Source organism: Rhipicephalus microplus, chromosome X (assembly GCF_043290135.1).
Source record: "Rhipicephalus microplus isolate Deutch F79 chromosome X, USDA_Rmic, whole genome shotgun sequence".
Taxonomy (NCBI): Eukaryota; Metazoa; Arthropoda; class Arachnida; order Ixodida; family Ixodidae; genus Rhipicephalus; species Rhipicephalus microplus.
In genome coordinates this window covers 268,619,906-268,629,138 of record NC_134710.1, presented here as the reverse complement: position 1 = coordinate 268,629,138, position 9,233 = coordinate 268,619,906, and positions in this window count along the sequence as shown.

The following is a 9,233-nucleotide window of genomic DNA, read 5'->3' as shown; positions in this document are numbered from 1 at the left end:
TATATATATATATATATATATATATATATATATATATATATATATATATATATATATATATATATATATATATATATATATATATATATATATATATATATATATATATATATATATATATATATATATGTGTGTGTGTGTGTTTGTGTGTGTGTGTGTGTGTGTGTGGAGGTATATATATATGCATAATGTATCGGTCACCGGCACCATAACAAATATTACCACTTTTTGTATATGTATTTGTGATGTATACTATTCCAAATCGACTTGAGATCATTCAACCAAAGCACTATTTGTTTCACACTTGCCTTGAACCTGAATTTCACTATTCTCACAAGCCTAATTTTCAGTAAACAGCCATCGGGGCTGCTCTCTTAACATGCGAGGTTTTGTAAACATAAGGAAATATACATGGGTTGCGGGTCTGTAACAATATCAAATTGAAGAAGCTGAATGATTTTACCTGTGCATCATTCAATATTTAATGAGAAAAATTTATTTCAAAAGAATAACCATAGCAGCAGTAATTCACGATGTGCATGGCACAAGAAATTGTCCTATCACGACAGTCCTTAACACTGGTCTGTCATAGTTAGGCTGCAAGGCACTTATCAAGCGAGCCACACACTCCACCGAGGACATCCCGCTGAGAAGCAAGCCGTTCTGTGAAGCTGGCTTCAATTTGACCAAAATGAGCACTTGAGCTGGACACAAAGGCAAACTGCCGCTCCTTGTTCGCCTGGTCAATGGCGGAAGTACGCTGAAACTTTTGCTGTAGCAGGTCAATGTAGGCTGTAGGGGCTTTTGCAACACCAACCAACTGGAGCACAAAAAAAGACGGCACCATTGTGTGAACAGTCGTAGCAGCAGTGTAGATGGGCCACAATATAATGATCACTGGTGGTTTAGCCAGTTTTGCATTTGGAGCAATTTTCGAAGCAGGAAAAAAGCTATTCAAAAGCAGATTTGTACCAGAAGAAACCGTGTTTAAGAACAGATTTGGAGCTGGAAAGATTTGTGTTTCAAAACAGGTTAGGAACGACAAAATTGAGTTCGGTATCGCATCACTTGGAGTTGTGCAGCAGGAAGACTGCAACTATTTAGAGCACATTCTTGATCATTAATTAAGAACATTACTAATGTACATGTGTTGCCTACTTCACTGCAACATAGATGTGCATTGTGTTGGGGCACTAATGATAAAGCAAGCCTAGAATAGCAAGCATGACACCTGCGAGTGGCAGGTGTCAAAATGTCATTCCATTCTAGTTTTCGAGATAGGTGGGGTTTGATCACAACCTACGAATTCCCCTCTTTCCCCTCCCTACTGCCACCATTACCCAATGTTTCAAAATCTCAAACTGGGTTCCGCAAAAGTTTGATTGGAGTTATGTAAGTACTAATTCAAATGTATATTTTTATTACTCATTATACTCAAACCTCAATATAACGAACACAGATATAACAAACTATCGGTTATAACAAAGTGAATAGTCTTGCAATAGGGTTGGCAATAGGTTTTATAACGAATTTTCGGATATAACAAACTTATTTTCTTGTAGATTATGACTTTCTTATAATAAGATTAGAGTGTAGTTTAGATTTTATTATTTTGGGAAACCATATTGAGAACACTCACGCAAAGACTGTGCAACTGTAGCCCATCATGACCTCAGCTGTGGTAGGCTCCATGACTTCCCGGTACACGTCAATCTGCATAATACAAATAAACAAAAAAATGTTATGTGAAGGGCACTAGTGCCGAAAACTAGCAGTACGGGTCTGGAAGAGCGCCCATGCTTACCTGCTTTGCATCAGGCCCAAATACTTTATCGAACGTGAACGATTTGCGAGGGGTCCGTTCCGGCATTACTCGGTCATTTACAAGGATCTCCTTCCTTTCCTGGATGACTTCGATAGTTCTGGTGGAGCCATTCTGTTTCTCTGATGCAGTTGGAGGCCTAGACGAAACGCACGGGGCATAATTAACAAAACACCAGAAAAAGTACTTCACGTGCCCTCGCACTTTCCCCTAGCGACTTCAATAATGAGGGCTGAAGAGTCGCTGTTGACAACGAACGTAACGTTGAAAAAAATCTTAGTTTTACAGTTCCCTACATCACGATAACGGATTTTGACGTGCTACAAACAACAGAAACGGTCGTAAGCCTACCGGCAGCGGACGAAAACTTGGATGTATTGGTTCCCCAGCTTCTTGGTAGCAATGGCAGTGTGGAAAAAAAGCTGAGGAGGTGAAACTGCGAAAATGAGCACCTTGCAGCACGCACACAGAGGCAGCACGCACCCAAGCATCCACAGAGATGGCCGCCGTGAACCTTTTTGTTGTTGTTGTTGTTGTTCAAATATTGTTAGTGGCGCATACCCACTATGGGGGATTCGCCAAGAATCAAGTGGTTTTAAAAATTACTGTTCAGATTTGGAATAATTGAGGTATAACAGAAAGATTACCGATATCCTAGGAAAGTGTAATGCTTAATGCAATGCATACAAAAATTGACATGCACGAATTATTAGAATATAGCAATAATCTGATTTTATACGTATATAACTACGTGGACATGTTAGGATAATGAAGCTGGTTAATTAGTCAACCTATTAGTTTCATCAATATAATTCCGGGCGGCCGCGCCTACCGTCGCAGTAGAGAAACCAGAAACGGAAGCTCCGAAAGAAAAAATGACAGGCACAGAAAAGTCCGTAGCAATACCATGTGAAGGTATTTCTAAAAGGGTTTTTCGTAATGTGTTAAACCACCTGCAGGTCCAAAAGAAATGATCTATTGTTTCCAGTTCATCACAGAATGCGCACAGTGGCGAAGGTGCCTGCGCTGAACTGTGTTTACGGAAATTTAGATTTGGTACCCGGCAACGCAGCCTTGTGATAGCTACTTCTTGTTTTCGAGTGCGGCAAAAGTCTCTTCGCCAGGGATATATTAAATGGCGATATTCTGTAGAGTTTGTTAGTGCTGAACCTTTAAAGACTTTCATAAGCGTACGTCTGCGGAATCGAGCAGCAGTCACATAAGCAGATGATGGACAGAGCGATAGAATTGGTTCGCTGATTGACGACTTAGCTAAGTAGTCGGTTATTTCATTGAGAAACAAACCTTTATGTCCAGGCACCCAAACAAATCGTACTTTTTTCAAATGCACAGGCACTAGTGCACGGAACGCCCTTGTTACGTGATTATCAGCACCAACAGAAAGTGCCGCACAGTGAGATTGAGAATCTGTTATTATGACAGCTGAAGCATTTTTTGAACGCACCACACTTTAACGGCGTCAAACTGCAATTGGCCATAATTTTACCACGTGATTAGGCGTTGTTGAAGGCAACCGATGGAGATACAACGGTACAGTGTACTAGAATTCTTCTAGTAAACTGTAACTCGGCTGCGACGTAACGACGTCAACGACGCTACCATCCAAAATACTTTGATCAAAAAATCCCCAAAAAAACTGGCTTTTCCGGCCGTCCTTGGCGGCTGTGTCGAGCGCGTGAAGCTTCCCGCAGACCTTTTATCACGCATTTCTTCGGCTAACTTTCCCACCTTTCGCCCTAACGCGACCCTGGTGTCCGTTCTGCGTAGCTTTTAGTGCACGTGAATCACACTGGAGACGTGTTCCCACGCGTTTTCGAGTGGTCTTCGCTGCTTTCGTCCTAAAGAGATCATGGCTGTTCGGATATCCGTAGAAACCAGTGCTCGTCGGGCAAAAGAGGGGCGAAAAGAAATAGGCCAGCGCTAACTCAACGGGCTGCCACGCACACAAGCTCCACCGACGCCGACATTACGGGCACAATTACGGAAGACAATTTTTCATCATTGTGTCTCGCCCACAGCCTTACCGAAAATTTCATAAAGACTAAAGAGAAGCGGAAAAGGGGGAAAAAGTGATCTGAAAGAAGCTGTACAAATTTCGGTGCCTGGTTGGTCGCGCGGCAATGTCCGAAATATCATTTCTATTTTCACAAAGAACACATCAAATAAAGAAAAAGCTTAGCGTGCAACTTGCCGTGTTTATCGTAAACACCGGCAGTGCAAGAGTACTACAGCCATACGCAGAGATTTCGTCAAACGTATCGCGGCAAGACAGCGTGTTGAAATACGTTCCGTTGGTTTCGGATAGCACCGGCGCACGCGGCGCGCAGGCCACGTGCTTTTTGAGACAGCGAGGGAGTCGCGCCTTCTGCTTCGCATTCATATGTAAACAAGAGAGGAGAATTTGCCCAGTCAATATAGCCATCTTCTGGCTTCGTCGCAGGTTCACAACGAGTGACGTCAGGGCCTCTCTTTACCTTTCCTTCCTCTGTGACTACCCTTCATTGCATGCTCGCTGAAGCGCCGTGTGTTGCAGCTACCATAGACACTAGCGCCAGAGTTCCCTCTTGTGTATATTGAGAAACTCTATGCGTTAGGTGTCTTATACTTTAGTTGCCAGACTTTGGGAATATAATGCTGCCGGACTGCTGCCAAATTTGGCGAAAAAATTGTTTTGTAGTAGTTGCTTTTTATGTTACTTTGGTGTCGTCCGCGGGGCATTATGCGAGTGCGTGACCTACGTTTTAATTAAAAAAATGAACGTAAAACGCGTGTATCATTACTCGGGGCGCGTTCTTTTGCTGTGTGCGCTGCTGTTCAATTAAGAGATTGTGTCGTTCGCCGTGCATTTCGCGAGTGCGTGTGCGATGAACTTGCTCGCGAGTGTGTATATCCGACGTACCCCAATTATCCACCCTTGACACGTTTATTCTTCATATGTACACGATTGCTGACACAGCTAGGATAAGCTAGCGTCCCCGTCGTGGGGCGTCATCGACGCGGCATGATCAGCTGTGAAAATAAAAAAGTGAGGGGGGGGGGCAACGCACCACCCGCTGCGACTAAGTTTCCCCGCCGTTCCTAATACTGGGACGTGATCTCTAATTCTAATCGCACGTCTGCGCACACAGCAAGAGAACAGGCTCCGGCTTCTGCAACGTGCGGTTACTTCCGTTAGTTCGTCGCACACACACTCGCAAAATGCATGGCGGACGACGCGTTGTTGATAAGTGGGTGCACTCGGAAACCTTGAGGCGGGTGGCGGAGCCGAAGAGGTGCCCGGTAATCGAAGGCTAGCCTGATCAACTGTCCGCATAGCGGGATTAGAAGCATGTGGTGCTGGAGATCGCAGGGCGGCCGCATAAGTCAGCACAGGGGCCTCAGGCCTTGTTGGCGCGAGTGAAGTGACCACCTGTCAGATCTCATTTCGGGTTAAGTCTGCGAGAAGATTTACGGGTGGTTGGGGTCCCGCTGCATGGAGTTGGCGCAGGTCGTCCCACACGACGCTTCTTATGAACTCTGCGAGGGCATGCCTCTCGCTGTGATCCCCGATACAGCATGCAGCAATGGTGACGTCATGGCGTTCATACTGTGACGACCGATGCTGGAGAGTAGGCTCCATTGTGGTTGCCTCATTAATGAACTCAGCCACAGTCGTAGGTGGATTGCACGCGAAACCGGCGAAGAGCTGCTCTTTCAAACCACGCATTAAATGCCGCACCTTCTTTTCCTCGGACAATGCAGGGTCGGCACGCTTTAAGAGTCGAAGCATGTCCTCGACAATCATCAAAACTCTCTCGGTAGGTCGTTGTTTCCGAGACGAGATGGCTTGCTCCGCTTTTTTTTTCGGCGCTGCAGTACACATCGCGAAACTGTCGGCTGAACTCTTGCCACGTCGAAAAGGAACCCTCGTGATTCTCATACCACGTTTGGCAGAGTCTTCCAACGCAAACTTTCCGCAGCTTGCGAGCGTCATTCCAGTCGTTGATGTTGGCAACTCGATCGAAGTGGTCAGGCCAGTCAAGAACATCCTCAAAAATGTCTCCATGAAATGAGCGTGGTGTTTGCGGTGCATGAAAAAACAAGCGGGAGAAAAGAATAGGCGTCGTTGGTTTGACTCAGGACTCGCTAGCTCATCTGGTAGGTAGTCGAGGTCGCCGTCTTGTGTTGACAGAGAGGACCATGTTCGGGATATAGTCCTCGCAGGCGGCGACTGCTTCTTGCCGTGGGAGCTGTAGCTGTCTCCAAGTAGCTCGGTGTGTCAACTGAAAATCTGGAGCCGAGGCGCATTTACTCAGCACCTCCACCAGTGCCATGAACGAAATAACAGAAAGCCACGAATCAACGTCTTGATCGCCCCCAGATCCCGAAGCAATGTTCTCTCTTTCTCTACTTCCGAGCGATTTCACGCTACAGTTGATGGCTCCTACCCATTACCTATGACAATACATATATAAGAGAAAGAAGTGGATACTTATGGACTCGTTTTCCTGTGTTTTGACACAATTATAATAAAATGACACACTGACTCAATGATAATAACAGGCAATAATGCCAAGGAAAGTATAGGGGAGGTTATTAGACCGAATTTTAAGCCAATTATGAAGAAAGAAAAGTGCGTGAAAAGATAACTTGTCGTGGACAGGAAAAAACCTCCGACCTTCCGGTTCCTGCCCACGGCAAGTCATCTTTTCACCCACTTTTCGTTTTCCCATTTACATTACAATTTAGTTTTTTACCTCCCATTTACTTTTCTTGCCATTATTGTCTGTTAGATTTCATTATTATTGTGTCAAAACACCGGAAAACGAGCCCTTTAGTATCCACTTCTTTCCCCTATTCATTAACGAGGGTCTCGTACTGGCAGACTTGGTGCCTTAGATTGTATACGAGGGACTACTGGTCAGCTGCCAGCTCGTAATAAGTTCACGTGCTATGTGACACTCTCGCTGCCAGTGCTACAGATGGCGCTGACTGATAATCGGTTTAAATTCACATATATACCCAATAAAGTGGCTTGTAGGATAGCCACCGAGGTAGCTCAGTGGTTGAGCATCAAACGCGTTATTCGAAGGTCGCAGGTTCGGTTTCTGCGAATGGCAACTTGTTCACATTTACCTTACAATTTGGTCTAATCACCTCCCCTATACTTTACTTTCCTTATCATTTTGTCTGTTAGATTTCATATATATATATATATATATATATATATATATATATATATATATATATATATATATATATATATATATATATATATATATATATATATATATATATATATATATATATATATATACAGATGTGTGCAAGTGAGAAATTCTTGAAGAAAAGTGCGCGGTGGAGCTGAACCCCTCAACCCAGTTAACGACTCGCATGGAGCTAATGAAATGTCATTTTGTCAAGTCCCTCGTGCATATTTAGCGAGGATGAGGTCGAATAGGAGAGGGAAAACACAAGATGAGAGCTGCCTCGTTTTGTTCTCTTTGTATTTTTTGTTTAAAAATATGCGCTTTGCTTAACAGAAATGACATGATCATCAATTGCCCAAACTTTCAGCCTTCTGTTAGTGAAATGTTGGTGTGATGGATCTGTGCTTATCTAGAGTGAATAGTCTATTTCAAATTAGCTTTTGTTTTCTCCTTGAGAACTGACACCGTTATATCACAAAAAAACCTCGTTCCCATGAACACAAGTGGGACTACGTTGCACCAGCAACCACGATATGCGAAGCATCCCTATGACAACTGTTTATTCTGAAAGCCTCCAGCTGACAATTCGTGCATAAAATAATTTGTTTTATAATCGAGAAAAGGCAAGTGTTTGTACATTTGACCTCAAAGTGGCTTAAATGTCAATTTTTATGTTGGGACTGCAAACCAACGCGACGCCGCGCATATTCCATTGCAGTCTATGGCGGTCTTGTTCGTTTTCACTCTGTACTCGCGGACAATTTGTCTTGGCAATGAAGGGAAAGCTCCTAAGGCAGACCTTCTGCGCATGTACCTCTCCGCGAAGTATTCCGGTATTTAAAGCGTCCCGTACCGCCGAGAAAAGTGATGGCTGTGCGCGACCAGCATTTCATATCAATAAAGACGCCGCTTGTCATTCCAGGTGTAAGAGGTGCAAATTCTTTACGCGTTCAGAAACATGCTGTCACAACAAATAAATTAAAACAAATATAAATATCTTACTGGTGTGAGCTATGTCCTGTGTCAAAAAGCAATATAGAAAAAAAGAAGGCAAAATTTTTATATGTTGCGTCGAAAACAAAAACACCATTTTAGGACTACATTCATTAGTGGTAGGATGTGCACGATTTGGCTCTGTAGCATTGGCTGCTTTGTCACGAAAAAAAAAGGTCCGCGATTATAGCAATACAGCTGCTGGTGCTTCACATGCTCCCATTGACGGACGTGGGACTGCCACTCCAGAAGTTCTATAGAGCTTCCATGGGACGTCCACTCTTTTTCTGCACTTGCCTCCAAGTGAGATTTGCACCAGCAGGAATAATGGTAATAATCTGTAAATATAAAAACATAAAATAAAAAAAATTTGAAATGGCAGGTACTCATACAGTCTTAAGACAAACACTAAAGTACAGAAAAAATGGGTGCGCCGGTAAACACATAAGACGAATCGGATGCAAAAAAGTTAGCTGAGAGCCCTACTTCGCATAACGTGCCAATTAATTGCCATAGCATTCATTGCTTCGTCCTTCAGGCGAGATTGCTGTTTCGCGCCATCACCAGCGTCACGGAGGGCGAATAAGGTGGTGATGATGAAGATGATGATGATGATGATCATGATGATGATGATAGACACTCGCTTGGGCTTGCCCTGTCGTGGATGATGGTACATGAAGGCACCAAAGAGAGTGCGCTAGCAGTTTCGGTGCAATAATGCAATTTGGAGCAGCATGGTGAAGCAAAAGCGGTTTGGCGCAGCACTTCCACCCTCTATCTTCGCTCGGTAGTCCTTTTAAAAGGCTTTATTTGAGTATGCGTACTGTAGCACTACAACAGTAAACCCATTACTATTTTGCATGTGAAAGGAATCTCTCTTGTGGCAAAACTTACTCGTGCACCATAGATAAAAAGTGATACTACTGTGGGAATGTGTCGCCACATAAGAATATTAAGTTTTATGTTCCATAGCAAGTCAGTGTTACTAAATAGTTTGTAAACCCTTATATAAGCTTTTAGATCGCCATACCAAAATTGAGCTGTAAACTAATTGGAGCCGTTGAATCTGCCCCAAGCCAACATTTTTTTGACAGTGCCCAAAACATTAGGGCTCTCCAGTCCACTTTTGGCAATAAGAAATATATTTCATCTTTTCAATTTACACTTTTCTTCAGCGTAATCCAATTAGGGGCCTGAAATGACAATGT